Raw genomic sequence first — 16,358 nt, 5'->3', positions numbered from 1 at the left:
GTACAACGCTCTAATTTTTTTTTAGCGGTACACGGGCCTCTCACTGTTGTGGCCTCTCCCGTTGCGAAGCACAGGCTCCGGATGCGCAGGCTCAGTGGCCATGGCTCACGGGCCCAGCCGCTCTGCGGCACGTGGGATCTTCCCGGACCGGGGCACGAACCCGCGTCCCCTGCATCGGCAGGCGGACTCTCAACCACTGCGCCACCAGGGAAGCCCAACGCTCTAATTTTATTAGAGAGGGGAAATAAAAGGAGAGTAATTTATAAACCAGTAATGGATATTTTAATATGTAAATGCTCAGGCTTGTCCACACTACAAGATTCTAGGAAGTAGAGAGCTGTTGGCACCTGCTTATAAGAAATAAGTCTGGCCTAAACTAGGCAACTCCCTAGCCTAGTCCCTTCTAAACCCCTCCCAACCTAGCCTCTTCCTCTAAGGTCTTTCAAAGCATCTCAGAGCCCTGAAAACTAGCCATCTGTCCAAAGGTGGGGCAATTCCTCCTCTGTTCCTCACTCCATCCTCAGCTTCTGTCAAGCATGTTCTCTGGCCAGGCCCTGGCACAGTGCTGAGACTACAGTGTGGACCAGGCCTGGTGAGAGATGCCCACAAACACTGTCTCCTTCATTACCCAGCAAGTATTTCCTGACAAGTGCAAAAATCTGTGTTATGGGGCCTCCCTGGTGGCGCAAGTGGTTGAGAGTCCGCCTGCCGATGCAGGGGATACGGGTTCGTGCCCCGGTCTGGGAGGATCCCATATGCCGCGGAGCGGCTGGGCCCGTGAGCCATGGCCGCTGAGCCTGCGCGTCCGGAGCCTGTGCTCCGCAACGGGGGAGGCCACAACAGTGAGAGGCCCGCATACCGCAAAAAAAAAAAAAAAAAAAAAAAAAAAAAAAAAAAAAAAAATCTGTGTTATGGCTCGAATTGTGTCCTCCAAAAGGATATGTCCAAGTCCTAACCTCTGGTACCTGTGAATATGGCCTTATTTGGAAATAAGATCTTTGAAGGTGTAATCAATTTAAGACAAGGTCATACTGGATAAGAGTGGACCTTAATCCAATATAATTTGTGTCCTTATAAGAAGAGGAGAAGAGACACAGACATACAGGGAGAAGGTCATGTGAAGATGAAGGCAGAGATTAGAGCACCTACAAGCCAAGGAACACCAAGGATTGCTGGCAGCACCGAAGCTAAGAGAAAAGCGTGGGCCAGATTCTCCTCTGGAGCCTTCAGAGAAAGCATGGCCCCAAGGACACCTTGATTTTGGACTTCTGGTCTCCAGAACTGTGAGAGAATAAATTTCTGTTGTTTAAACCGCCCAGTTTGTGGTACTTTGCTGCGGACGACCAGGAAACATACAGTGGGACGCTAGGGGGCGCTGGGGACACAGCCCCTGGCATGCGGGAGTTAGGGAGGGCTCCTTGGAGGATGTGGCCTTCCAGCTGAGTCCCAAAGGAGGGGAAAGGGTACCAGGTGGTGCAAAGGCCCTTGGAACAGAACTGAGAGATTCCAGGAGCTGGGAAGTCAGTCCGGCCAGAGTTCACCCTCTAATTTCTCAGAATCGAGAGTACTCCCTGGAAACTGGAAGTACTCTCTGATCCCTGTGGATCCAGAACCAGAGCTTGGAGCAACAAAGGGCAGTGTGATTATTATCTGAGGAGGGACATTCCACCATGTGTCATGTCAGGGGGTGGTTGTCGGCATGCTTCAGCTTCCCTCAGCCAGAGGACAAGAGGCCCACGGCCGGGTCTGAGCCCAGTGCTGGTCATAGTGGGCGCCTCGTGACCACTGTGTGTTCTAGGGGGACCAACCATCCTGCTTGCCTGGGATTGAGGGGCTTCTCGGGATGCAGAACTTTCAGTGCTAAAACCAGGACCATCCTGAGCAAACGGGGATGGGTGCAAATGTAGGGGTGGCTGCTCCCGTCCTGTGCCTGATGTCCTGCTGACTCCTCCAAATGGGCTTAATCCTATGGGACCCCCCCTTGACCATCTCCTGACCACTTGGTTCAAAATCTGCGGGTGCCTGGTAGGCTGATCCTCTCTCTGACACAGTCGCCCACATCACTCCATGTCTATCATTTCTGTCCTTTCTCCTAAGGTGGCTACACCTCCTCTGCCCCAAATCATGCTTTCATCATCTCACCGGATTACAGAGGTAGGAATAATATTAACACAACCAGCTCTGATTTGCTCACTCGGCACCAGGCACTGCAATAAAGACTACACTTATGTCATTGGACCCTTTCAACAGTCCTGGAAAGCAGGTGCTGCTATCCTCACCTCCATTAATAGGCAAGGAAATTCGTAATAATGAAAAAATAATGACAAACACTCAAATGGAGCTCCTGAAGGTCGGGGGAGGGTCTGCATCCCTGGATACCCAGCAAATGGCAGAAACTCACATGGGAAAAGATCCCCGCTTGTGACCCTTTCCTCTCCCCTGCCCCAATCTCAGCCCTTCACCCTCACTGCCAGCTCTCGGGAAAGGTGGTACCTTGGGGCTGGAGGTGGTACCTTGGGGCTGGAGGTGGCCTGGGACACCTGGCTCCATGGAGGGCGAGGAGAGCCTGTGCTGGATGAGGATACGCTTAACCAGTCTCGCTGCCTCGGGGCCGGGGTTGGAAACCAGGATGGGGCTTTCACTGAAGAGCACTGCCAGGGCAGGGGGTGGTGTGTTTGTCCGGGCGAGTCTGTGGGCACGGGAGTGAGCATTACACTGCACCCTCTGTGGGGCAGATTTGTCCTGCCAAACATTTGGTGCTCCCCTGGGATCAGGCATCAAGCAGACCCCTGAGGAGAGGATTAGAACACAGGCTTCGGGGTCACGCAGACCTTGGCTGTGTGACCCAGGGCAAATCACTTCACCTCTCTGAATGTCAGTTTCCCTGCCTATAAAATAAATAAAAATAAGATAATTCATGAAGGGACTTCTCTGGTGGTCCAGCAGTTAAGACTCCACGCTCCCAATGCAGGGGACCCAGCTTCGATCCCTGGTTAGGGAACTAGATCCCGCATGCCGCAACTAAAAGATCCCGCACGCCACAAAGAAATCCCATATGCCGCAATGAAGATCTGGCGCAGCCAAATAAATAAAAATAAAATAAATAAATATTTAAAAAAAGATAATTCATGGAAAGCATTTCACTTAGTGCCTGGCATATAAAAGGTGACCATAAATGACAGGTTTTTCTATGTTTGTTTTGGCCACACCACACAGCTTGTGGGATTCTAGTTTCCCAACCAGGGATCGAACCTGTGCCCCCTGCAGTGGAAGTGTGGATTCTTAACCTGGTTACTGGACCACCAGGGAAGCCCCAGTGACAGATATTAATAATAAAGTGGGCACTTTTTGCAGCTAGATGTGTGTGAATTGACACATGCTCACTGGTGGGGCTGACTCCTCTGTCAGATCTCCTCAGGAGGCTTAGTGCTGAGGGCCTGCGATAGTTTTAGGAGCCTATGAAAATGTTTTCATTTTAATTTATTTTAAAATAAGAAAGAAAGAGAATATAAGAACAATGAATTGTATAATAATGAATCCAGCCTGGATGATATCTGTTCTTTACACCAACATAGTTGTAAAATATAATTTTTTTTTTGTAAAATATAATTTTTATTATTTTTTTTAATGGAGAAAGGGGCCCATGAAGTAAAAGTGAATAGGGTCCCTGAAAGTTTTAATGTGACTTTGAACATGGGTATATCCGTGTGTGGTTGTGATGTCACGTGCAAATAAGAGTGTTTGAGGGATGGGGCGGTGGGATGAACTGGGAGATTGGGACTGACATATATATACTACTATGTATAAAATAGATAACTAATGAGAACCTACTGTATAGCACAGGGAACTCTACTCAGTGCTCTGTGGTGACCTAAATGGGAAGGAAATCTAAAAAAGAGGGGATATATGTATACGTATAACTGATTCACTTTGCTGTACAGCAGAAACGAATACAACATTGTAAAGCAACTATGCTCCAATAAAAATCAATAATAAAAAAAAAAGTGTTTGCCCTTGAGCACTTGCCCACGTTTCTGTCTGTGTTTGTGAGCATGGGGGCGTCGTGGGGACAGTTTCCAGGAACTTGAAGGGGAGGGAGAAGCCACTGGGGGTCTGAGCCGAGGGCAGGAAGGGCACAGGTGGCCACGTGGGCTGCCCTCACCAGCAACGCTGCCTGATGTCAAGGCAGGAGGGGAAGTGGGTGCTTGTGGCTCCTGAAGCTGCCAGCAGGGGGCATGAAAAGCCAGCCCTGTCTAGACTTCCGGCTAGCTGGCCCTGGGGATCCACACATTAGGACACAGGACAACTTTCGTGCCTCAAGAGGGGGCTGTGGCCTCACTTCATAGAGGAGGTCCACCGTGGGGAGCTCGATGGTCCAGGCCCACCTGGAGGCAGGACTGCTGGCCTCCCAGTCCAGAGTTCTCCCACTGACTGGGCTGACCTAGAGACCTCCACAGGGACTCATTCATAAGCACCTGGGGCCTCTCACTGGGGACCCATCCAACTCATTCAAGGGCAGTCTTTCCCAGGCCACACCCACCTCCAACTCCCCATGTGCCTCCTCTCTCACCTTCCAGGAAGCAGGTCTTCCCTGGACAACTCCTCTGTAGCCCTGAAGTCTATGCTAAAGGTAAGGACAATGGCCTTTTATTTACTGCACACTTTCTCTGTGCCAGGCTGCCTGCCGAGCACCTCACAGGGTCCATCACTTTTATTTATTGATTGATTTTTGAATTTTATTTTATTTATTTTTATTAGTCATTAGTCATCAATTTTATACATCAGTGGATACATGTCAATCCCAATCGCCCAATTCATCACACCACCATCCCCACCCCCCCGCGGCTTTCCCCCCTTGGTGTCCATACGTTTGTTCTCTACATCTGTGTCTCAATTTCTGCCCTGCAAACCGGTTCATCTATACCATTTTTCTAGGTTCCACATATATGCATTAATATACGATATTTGTTTTTCTCTTTCTGACTTACTTCACTCTGTATGACAGTCTCTAGATCCATCCATGTCTCAACAAATGACCCAATTTTGTTGCTTTTTATGGCTGAGTAGTATTCCATTGTATATATGTACCACATCTTCTTTATCCATTCGTTTATCGATGGGCATTTAGGTTGCTTCCATGACCTGGCTATTGTAAATAGTGCTGCAATGAACACTGGGGTGCATGTGTCTTTTTGAATTATGGTTTCCTCTGGGTATATGCCCAGTAGTGGGATTGCTGGGTCATATGGTAGTTTTATTTTTAGTTTTTTAAGGAACCTCCATACTGTTCTCCATAGTGGCTGTATCAATTTACATTCCCACCCACAGTGCAGGAGGGTTCCCTTTTCTCCACACAGGGTTCATCACTTTTAATTCCACCAGAAAGGTTCCATCAAGAGGCTAAGTCACACATCCAAGGCCACAGCTAGCATGTAGCAGAGCTGGAATTTGAACTCAGGACACTGACTTCAAAGCCTGTATTCACTGCCACTGTGGAGCAAGGGGAGGCTCTGAGCAGTGACATGACGGTCCCTTGGGCCACTGACTCCTACTTCCAGAAAGAGTCAAAGAAGCACAGACTGATAGATGTTCAAGGGGAAATGAGAGAATTTGGTCCAGTCACTCACATTTTACGGATGGTGATACTGATGACCAGGGAGGGGAACTCACCAGCCCAGATTCCAGTAGGACCAGGTCACCTGAGTCACAATCCTGGCATTTTTCTCATCCTAGCAGGCTGCTTAGGACATTATGCACGTGGCCCAGAGGAAGCTGCTCAATAAACTTTTGTTGAATGAGAGAATTAATGTTTACTCTCCAACCAGACTGTGAGCTCCATTAGAACAAGGACTCTCCTCTGTTCATCTTTTTACTGTCAACATCTGGTTCAGGGACTTAGGTGCACACCTTTTTATCACTTCAGCAAATATTTATCGAACTTCTGTTATGTGCTATGCCCTAGGCTAGCCGCCAGGCACACAAGGGTGAATAGGATACCTTCCTTTCCTTCCAGGTGTGCACACAGAATGAAGGAGACAAACAAGTAACCAGACCATTCTAATACAGTGTGAGCCTGAATATGCAAAGGATTCTTATAAATCAATAACAAAAGCCCAACATCTCAATAGAAAAAAAAAGTGTGCAAAAGATATAAATTCACACAAAAAAAGAAATAGCCAATAAACTTGAAAAGATGCTGAACCTTGTCATGATTAACAAAATGCAAACTAAAGTGAAACACTATTTTCTGCCTCTCAGGCAGAGAATAAGAAGATTGAGATCCACCAAGTAAACACTATGGTGCACTAAAAGTCATTGGTATAACTTTTGGAGGGCAACTTAATAATAGTGACTTATATTACTCTTTGACTTAACACTTCATCTTCTAGAAGTTTCTTACAGGAATATTCATACATATACATAAAGAGGTATCCACCTGGATGATTTGTGCAGCATTGTGTGTGAGTGAGAAAAACCTGGAGACAATCTGTCCATCAGTTGGAGGCTGGTTCAATTTGTTATGATTTATCCATACAATGGAATATTGTGCAGCCATCAAAAGGAATGAGATCACCCCTAGCATTCTGACATAAAAAGATATTCAGGGGCCTCCCTGGTGGCGCAAGTGGTTAAGAGTCCGCCTGCCGATGCAGGGGATACGGGTTCGTGCCCCGGTCTGGGAGGATCCCATATGCCGCGGAGCGGCTGGGCCCGTGAGCCATGGCCGCTGGGCCTGCGCATCCGGAGCCTGTGCTCCGCAACGGGAGAGGCCACAACAGTGAGAGGCCCACATACCGCAAAAAGGAAAAAAATATAAAATAAAATAAAATAAAAGATATTCAGGTTACATGAAAAATGCATGTTGATTTCAAAACTTATTACAAAGCTAAAGTAATCAAAACAGTGTGGCACTGGCATAAGGATAGAAATACAGACCAATGGAACAGAATTGAGAGCCCAAAAATAAACCCAAACATCTATGGCCAATTGATTTTTGACAAGGATGCCAAGACCATTCAATGGGGGAAACATAATCTCTGCAACAAATGGTGGTAGGGGGACTTCCCTGGCCGTCCAGTGGTTAAGACTTCACCTTCCAATACAGGAGGTGTGGGTTCGATCCCTGGTCAGGGAGCTAAGATCCCACATGCCTCGCAGCCAAAAAACCAAACAGAAGCAAATTGTAACAAATTCAAAAAAGAATTTAAAAATGGTAAACATCAAAAAAAAATCTTCAAAAAACAAAACAAAACAAATGGTGCTAGGACAACTGGATAGCCCCTCGCAAAAGAATGAAGTTGGACCTCTATCTCACTCCATCTACAAAAATTAACTCAAAATGAAACAATGACCTTGATCACATTCTTTTTTTTTTTTTTTTTTTTTTTTTTTTTTTTTGCAGTATGCGGGCCTCTCACTGTTGTGGCCTCCCCCGTTGCGGAGCACAGGCTCCGGACGCGCAGGCTCCGGACGTGCAGGCTCAGCGGCCATGGCTCACGGGCCCAGCCGCTCCGCGGCATATGGGATCCTCCCAGACCGGGGCACGAACCCGTATCCCCTGCATCGGCAGGCGGACTCTCAACCACTTGCGCCACCAGGGAGGCCCCCCTTGATCACATTCTTGATAGTGTCCTTTGATGCACAAAAGTTTTACATTTTTATGAAGTCTAAACATAGAATTACTTTATGACCCAGCAATTCTACTCCTAGGTATATACCAGAAAAAAAATAAAAACATATGTACACACAGAAACTTGTACATGAGTGTTAATACCAGCGTTATTCATAATAGTCAAAACGTGGAAACAACCAAAATGTCCTTCAACAGAAGAATGGGTAAATTAGGGTATATTCATACAATGGAATATTATTTAACCATAAAAAGGAACAACAGACATATTGATACATGGTACAATACAACTTGGATGAACCTCGAAAACATTACCCTAAGAAGTCAAGCACAAAAGGTCACCTATTGTATGATTACTTTTATAGGATATATCCAGAATAGGCAAATCCATAGAATCAGAAAGCAGATTAGCAGTTACCAGGTCCTGGGAGGGGGAAATGTGGAGTGATTATTCAATGGGTGTTTTGCTGAGATAATGAAAACATTTTGAAACTAGAGGGAAGGGGTGGTTGCACAACACTGTGAATACACTAAATGCCACTGACCTGAACACTTTTTTTGTGTGTGTGTGGTACGCGGGCCTCTCACTGTTGTGGCCTCTCCCGTTGCGGAGCACAGGCTCCGAACGCGCAGGCTCAGTGGCCATGGCTCACGGACCCAGCCGCTCCGCGGCATGTGGGATCTTCCCGAACCAGGGCACGAACCCGTGTCCCCTGCATCGGCAGGCGGACTCTCAACCACTGCGCCACCAGGGGGGCCCTGACCTGAACACTTTAAATGGTTAATTGTATGTTATGTGCATTTTACCTCAATTTTAAAAACGTATGGTAGGAAAAAAAGGGAGGTTGAAGACAATATACTCCATTTGCATTTTAAAATTATACAGATAGATACATATGTGGTGGTACATGCATACACATACACATACACAGTCCTCACTTCCCACTGTACTGTGGGACTGTAAAAATGACCATGCAAGCTGAAATCATGCAAAGAGAACTTAATAATTAATGGGAAAAATTATGATTGTTCTGTGACCTTTCAAAGTTGTTGTTGAAGCATTAAAAACTCTTGATGGTCTGTTACACATGTAGAGACAAATGAAAAAGTAGTAAAACTAGTAATAAATTTAATACTTACTAAATTACTAGTGTAATTTAAATTAAAAACATTGGAATTCAAGAGTTTTCTTTCTTTATCAAAATGTATCAAGGATGATCCAGCAACCCCACTTCGGGGTCTACATCCAAAGGAAGCGAAAACGCTGTCTCAAAAGATATCTATACTCCCATGTCCATTGCAGCATTATTCATGAGAGTTAACATTTGGAAACAACCTAAGGGTCTGTTGATGGATGGATGGATAAAGAAAGTGTGGTATTTTTTTTTTTGCAAGTGTGGTATTTATGTATATACAATGGAGTATTATTCAGTCTTTAAAAAGAAGGAAATCCTGCCATTTGTGTTGACATGGATGAAACTGGAATATATTATGCTAAATGAAATAAGCCAGAAAGAAAAAAGACAAATACTGCATGGTATCACTTATACAGAAACAGAGTGTAGAATAATGGTTGCCAGGTGCTTGGGGATGGGGGAAAATAGGGAGGGGTTGATAAAAGGGTACAAACTTTCAGTTATAAGATGAATGAGTCTGAGGATCTAACGTATAGCCTGGTGACTATAGTAGATAATACTGTATTGTATAATTGAAATTTGCTGAGAGAGTAGATCTTCTCCCTAAAAAAAGGGTAACTATGTGAGGTAATGGATGTGTCAATTAACTTGATTGTGGGAATCATTTCACAATGTATACAAATATCAAATCATCACATGATACACTTTAAATATATTACAGTTTTATCTGTCAATTATGCCTCAATAAATCTGGGGAAAATTATCAAGCGTAGTTTGAACAGCGCTTGCCTTCTTCCTGTAGTGTAACTTGAGATACAGAACAAGCATCTTTTCTATGCATTGGTGAGTCATCATACTCCTTTCTAAGTTTAGATCAACTTAAAACATTTTATCCTTTGTACTTTCAATGTCATGAAATATATCTCGCAGTTCCTTTAATGGGATGTTTTTGCTGGCACCACTTCCTCGGGACAACTTCATCCTTTCTGTCAGAACCACTCCCATCCATATGTCGATAGGTGTACCTTCACTAAGTTTCCCTGGCTGCATACCTAGAGTTTCTGGAATAGCAAAGAGCTGTGGTGTCAACATTCCCAGAGCCAGCTATTTTTAAAATCACTCCATTTATCTTCAGTTCAAACTGCACTTTCAGTGTTATCACTCTGCATTTCTGTGCTGCACTTTCATGTGTGTTGGCCAATTCCCTCTTTTGCTGATACATTTTTGTAAAATGTCACATGGGTTTATCACAGGGAAATGGGAGGCAACACAAGGACATGCTTTGCTGTCTGTGTAGGAACCGAATAACACGCATGGTGACCAATCAATGACAGGCTTTGAAAGAAGTGATGTAATTGGTCACTGGCCATTATGCATCTGTCATTTCCACAGCGATTTGTGGATGGAAGAGCGAGCAGCAAGGTCCATACTTAATGCAATTACTCATAGTTAACATAACATGGCAACTGAAATTTGAACCGTGTTATTGAGGGACTGGTGTTATTTAACTAAACCGTGGTATCTGAAACTCATACAAAGCAAGTACTGCCTGATTATATACTGTATATGTTTGTGCATGAATTATTATCAGTGGCTCTCCCTGGGATTGGCTTAGGGGGGTCTTATAAACTTCCATGCAGGTTTTTTTTTTTTTTTTTTTTTTAAGGAGGCTGTGAAGTTCTGGAATCCGACTGTGGACTGAAGTCATTTACTAGCTGTGTGACTTCTGGAAAATTACTAACCCTTTCTGAGAAACATTTTTGAAGTGAGAATAATGATAGTTCCTGCCCCATGGGTTGCAGTGAGAAGTCAATGAGATAACACGTGAAAACCACTTAGCCTGGTGCTGGGCAAGGAGTCAGTGTTCCACAAATGTCATCATTGTTATTGTTATTACTAAAATTTAGTCTGAGAAGTGCTGCAATGCAGGCAGCTCTCGGGAGGCCAACCCTGCCTGGAGAAGGAAGCAGAGATGGTGACCTTTAGGACACCTTCCTGTGCAGCCTCCCAGGCATCTAAGGTCACAGGTTTCCTTGCTGCCAGGCGAGGGGCTGGTGCCCAGTGGTCAGTGCCCCCACTAACACACGCCTCCATCAATCCGGGCAGCTATTGGCCACCTTCTCAGCCAGAAGGCACCACGACTAGTGAACAGCAGGTGGGTGACCCCTCGGAACACGCCTCAGCGACCAATACTCTGGCGGCTGATGTCAGCTACACCTCCCGCTGGGTACAGCCTGCGTTGAGACTGGATAAAGTCCAAAGCCTCCCTAGCCTGGCCTTTGGAGCTGGCCTGAATCCAGACTCTGCAGCTTCCATGTTCTCTCCTCTTCCAGACGTACGAATCCTTTGCTCTTGAATAGACGTTGCCCATCTTTGCTCAAGCTGTGCCCTGCCTGACATGCCCTTTAATCTGATCCCCCTGGCATAGCTGAGCCCCAGCTCCGCCTCCTCTCTGAAGCCTTCTGGGTCGGCCTGGGCCTTCCTCTGAACTCAGAGCACCTACTATGCACCTGCCCCGCTGTGCTAAACTCTCATCTTCACAGCAGCCAATAGGAAGGCATCATCGCCCCTATTTTGCTCAAGAGGAGAATGAACAAAGCTTACTCAGCTGAGAGAGCCTGAGCCGGGACTCAAACCCTGGTTCGTCTATTTCCAAAGTCTAAACTCTTCCCCTCCAAGTTCTTCTTCCAGGAGGTGGGTGCTGCTGTCTATCAGCTCAGGAGCCCATCAGTCCCTGGGGACAGGAGCCACGACCACAGGAGCACATCAGTCCCCGGGGACAGGAGCCACGCCTTTTCCAGCTTCCACCCTGCATGGCCGCTTCCAAGGACAGGCAAGGTGATTTTGTCTTTGCAGCCTAGCCCCACATCACCTAAGCCAATTCTGTGCAGTAAGGATATTTAATTAATTAATTAATTTATTTATTTATTTATCATTATTATTATTATTATTATTTTTGGCGGTATGCAGGCCTCTCACTGTTGTGGCCTCTCCCGTTGCGGAGCACAGGCTCCGGACGCGCAGGCTCAGCGGCCATGGCTCACGGGCCCAGCCGCTCCGCAGCATGTGGGATCTTCCCGGACCGGGGAACGAACCCGTGTCCCCTGCATCGGCAGGCGGACTCTCAACCACTGCGCCACCAGGGAAGCCCTATTTATTTATTTAAAAAATTTTTTTTCAATTTTTTGTCTGCGCGCGCAGCATGTAGGATCTTAGTTCCCTGAACAGGGATTGAATCCGCGCCCCCTGCAGTGGGAAGGTGGAGTCTTAACCACTGGATGGCCAGGGAAGTCCCAAGGATATCTGGTTTTAGTGTTTCTCAATAGCGGCACACTTGGTATTTGGGCTGAGTCAGTTCTTTACCGGGCAGATTTATACAGTGCCTAGAAGGATGCTTAGCACACCTGGGCTCAAAATGTCAGAAGCCCCCTCCCCCTCCAGTTACTGAGAAAACACAAACCATGGCGCCTCTGGAGAAGAGGCCTGGGAGGGGGTACCATGCCCAGGTAAGACCACTCTGTTACACGAAACACCACAGAAGATGAAAGCTTGGATTTGGAACTTGGACTTGGATAAAATGGTCCCAGCTCCACTCCACTAGCTATAGGATCTTAGTTGTGCCATACCAGGGTCAGCTTCCTCATATGTACAGTGGGGACAGTAATAATGCAGTCACCCCCAGAAAGCATGTAGCACAGGTCCTGGCCTACTTAACCTGTCAATGACAATAAGCTAGTAACATTTAAACCTATAAGACTTTCCATAAGGGCTTCCCTGGTGGCGCAGTGGTTAAGAATCTGCCTGCCAATGCAGAGGACACGGGTTCAAGCCCTGTTCAGGGAAGACCCCACATGCCACGGAGCACCTAAGTTTGTGTACCACAACTACTGAGCCTGCGCTCTAGTGCCCGAGAGCCACAAATACTGGGCCCGCTTGCCACAACTACTGAGCCTGCGTGCCACAACTACTGAAGCCCGCGTGCCACAACTACTGAAGCCCACATGTCTAGAGCCCGTGCTCCACAACAAAAGAAGCCACGGCAATGAGAAGCCCACGCACCGCAAGGAAGAGTAGCTCCCGCTCGCTGCAACTAGAGAAAGCCCGCGCGCAGCAATGGAGACCCAATATAGCCAAAAATAAATAAATAAAATAAATAAATTTATTTTTTAAAAAAAGGAATGCAAGAAGCAAAACTGAAAAAAAAAAAAAAAGACTTTCCATAAAAATTAGTTAACCAAAGAGGACGACAAAATCTCCTGCAGATAATGAATCCTGATTTTTCTGTTTGTTTGTTTTGGATCTAAAAACACAGAGTCCCTACAAGACGAGTGTTTGGTGAAAACTTGTCAAGTCAACGGTTCTGCCCCAAGGGAGGTGACGGCCTATCTGGGGAGCCCTAACAAGTACACTGACTTAGACACAGTTCCCCTTGGCTTTGGAATTGGCAAAAGAGAGAGAAATGGCTTCTGGAGCCCAGACTGCAGGTTCGGGGCCAGAGGGGTTGGCGGGTGGGGATCCTAAGTTAGATACACAGTAGGAAAGCCACTCCTTTTTCCTCCTGGCACAGGATCCAGATCCAGAATCGGAATCTCACTCTTTAGGGCAGTTTTACACATGCAAGCAAAAACAATATATGTATACGTATTTAGTGCCTGGCAGGAAGACTAGAGAGCGTCATATCAGTTTTACAGATGGAGAAACTCTCAGAGTGGGGAAATGACTTACCCAAAGTGAAAGTCTTAGAAAAGCACAGAAGGACCCCAGCTGTGAATTCAAAGCTTGTATCACTGTCCAAGAATGAGGAAGTGAGATGAGGGTTTGGGAAATATTTCAGGGAGATGGCAGTGCCATCTGAGAGTGGGATGTGGCCCCAGGTCTGTTAGGGCAGGAGCAACGGTGATTCCTCACCTGCTGCAGCTGGAGTGACTTTGGCCTGCTGGCTACAGAAGCGGGGGGGGGGGGTATGCCCAGCTAGATGTCCCAGCACACAGGCAACCTGATAACCCCAGCGGGCACAGATGGTCAGGGAGACAGGAGGGACATTCCTGTGTTGACACACCTTTGTTCACATGGGCAGAGTTTCTACGTCAGCAAGTGGGCTGCCACTCTGGGGGCCGAATGAATGGGGGGAGGGGGCATCAGTGGGAAGGACTTCCTCACTGTTAGCTCTCCTGTGTTCCTTTGTTGCCTCCATCTGGATTATGAAATTAGGGAGTCCTTCCCTTTGGGGATGCAGAAGGTTAAGTGTGGTCTGGAGGGTGGGAAGCCACAGACGTTGCCATGAGGAGACATTCTCTAGGAGGAAAGAGCAATTCAGGCAGAAGCCAGACTGATCATTTCTAACCTGCATAGTCTCTGATCATGTCAGTTATCTTCAGGCATGAGGGCGTCTCTGCTCCAGTCTCCAGCTTCATCATTTCTCTCCCGGATATCTTATGTATCTTTCAGTCACAGATTAAAAGTTACCTCCTTTGAGAAGCCCTCTGTGACTCCACCTGGGCTGGAGTAGGGGCTGGACTAGGTGCTACCTCCTCTGTGCTCCCAAGGACGGAGCTTCTGCTCACCCACCACAGTGTTCATCACAGGTGCTAATTGCTGGGTTGTCTGTTGCCCTGACCAGACTCCAAGGACAGGAACTGTCTGTCTGTCCTGTTCTACATCAGCTCCTCAGCCTCTGGCAGCTCAACTAGCCCATCTGAGGCGTCTCAAATAATTAGTGCTGATGATCCCAGGACGCTGAGGGAGAGACCAAGGAGCTCAACAACCTCTCCAGAAGTGGAGGAGTGAGGACTTGTGGGGACCCACTTTGGGCAACCTTTTTTTGGCAACTTTTTAAAAATTGAAGTACAGTTGATTTACAATGTTGTGATGGGCAACTTTCTTAACTTCTCTGTACTTCACCTACTGACCTGTAAAATGGAGATAGTCTGCATGTAAAGCACAAAGTAGGACACGAGGGAGCACTCAGTGTCAGTGACTGTAGTTAGTTCTACAGGAGGGGACATGGAGGCTCAGGGAAGTACATGCCAGGTCCAGAGTCTCAAGGCTGGAAAGGGTTCTGGCCTCCAATGTGTGCCTCTCTTCATTTTGCACTGCTGGTTGTCTCCTGTCTCCTGTCTGTTCCACTTGCTCAGTCAATAAACAGCCAATAAATAGCTGCTGGATGCCTGCTGGGTGCCAGGACCCAAGCTGAGTGTTGCATGGTTGATAACAAAAAAGCCTTTCAGGAGGGAGTGGGATGAGGAAGAATGGTGGGCATTAGCATAAAATCTTCCCTGGCTCAAATTCCAGCTTTTCCACTTCCTGGCTATGAGATATTACTAAGGTCCCTAATCTCTGAGACTGTTTCCTCCTCTAATAATGGGGAAATACAAGACCTCCCAGCAGGAGAGCTGAAACCAGGCACTGGTCAGCTAGATAAATGGGAGCCAGTTATTATCTGCAGCATCCCACTTTATTTTTTTTTTTATTTTTTATTTTTTTATTTTTTTCTTTTTCAGTACGCGGGCCTCTCACTGTTGTGGCCTCTCCCGTTGTGGAGCACAGGCTCCAGACGCGCAGGCTCAGCGGCCATGGCTCACGGGCCCAGCCGCTCCGCGGCACGTGGGATCTTCCCGGACCGGGGCACGAACCCGTGTCCCCTGAATCGGCAGGCGGACTCTCAACCACTGCGCCACCAGGGAAGCCCCCACTTTATTTTTAACCAACCTGTGCGCTTGGTAGTAAATTCTTCCCCCTTGTCCGGGCACCCACGACCCCGGTTCTCCTGTCGGAGGCCACCACAGTTAACAACTCGTGCATCTCACCAGCCGGCTGGTGCACACACCGGCAGACACCCATGCCCCCACACGCGTTCTTTCACACAAACGGTAGCACCGATCAGCGCTGTTCTTTTCGCCCCTTCCCTTTTCCATCTACGGTATCTTGGAAGTGGTCCCATATTAGTGCATATTGAACACTTTCTTTTTAGCGGCTGCATAGTATTCCATTGTATGGATTCTCTTTTGGCGTGCTTGCCGTTACTATTATCCATCTGGGAACTCCGAGGACTCGGGATCCCTAGAGCTGTCGAGCTGGAGTCCGGCACCCGGTTCCAACCCCAGCTCTGCCCAGAATTCGCCCAGTTGCCTTGGGCTCCCTCTTCCCCACCGGTACCGTACGATCGCGGGGGTGGGGGTGGGGCGGGGGATGGGGGTGCAGAGAGGACCAGCCTGGCGGGTCCCAGTGTCCGAGTGCGGGTCGGCGAGTAGCGCGCGCAACAGCTCCCGGCTGGGTCAACCTTTCAGCGTAGCCACTCCGCTATATCAGAAGCACCAAACGCAGCGGGTAGTCTGGCACAATCAACCTTGGAACCGGTTTCCAGGCCCTCCCGCCTCGGCACCTGACCGCGGGGCAGCAACGCTCAAGCACCAGCTACTCACCCCTGCCTCGGCCGCTTCACCCTTCGCCCGCAGGCGCCGAAGGTTACAGCCGTCCTTGTCCCTTTAAGGGGGCCTAGGCCGGGCTCCGCTACTTCCGCCCCAAAGCAACATGGCGCCTGCAGGGAGAGGGTGCAGGCGTGAAGAGAGCTCCCCTCAAAAAGATGGCAACGC

The 16,358-nt window shown here is 47.6% G+C and overlaps 1 protein-coding gene across 3 annotated transcripts in view; it reads right to left on the bottom strand.

The window, feature by feature from the left end:
• The window catches only part of KYAT1 (kynurenine aminotransferase 1), a 32,922-nt gene extending 16,627 nt beyond the window's left edge, over positions 1-16,295 (bottom strand). The window contains exon 1 of one of the 3 annotated variants that reach the window (XM_060100713.1): positions 16,188-16,295. The gene's annotated coding sequence lies outside the window, so the exon portion shown is untranslated. The remainder of the gene's footprint in view (positions 1-16,187) is intronic. The other 2 variants (XM_060100712.1, XM_060100711.1) reach the window with 2 other exon arrangements.
• Positions 16,296-16,358: the final 63 nt, after the last annotated feature.

The sequence above is a fragment of the Mesoplodon densirostris genome, chromosome 6 (assembly GCF_025265405.1).
Source record: "Mesoplodon densirostris isolate mMesDen1 chromosome 6, mMesDen1 primary haplotype, whole genome shotgun sequence".
Classification (NCBI taxonomy): domain Eukaryota; kingdom Metazoa; phylum Chordata; class Mammalia; order Artiodactyla; family Ziphiidae; genus Mesoplodon; species Mesoplodon densirostris.
Note: the sequence above shows the minus strand (reverse complement) of the source record. Positions and strands in the feature narration are given on the sequence as shown.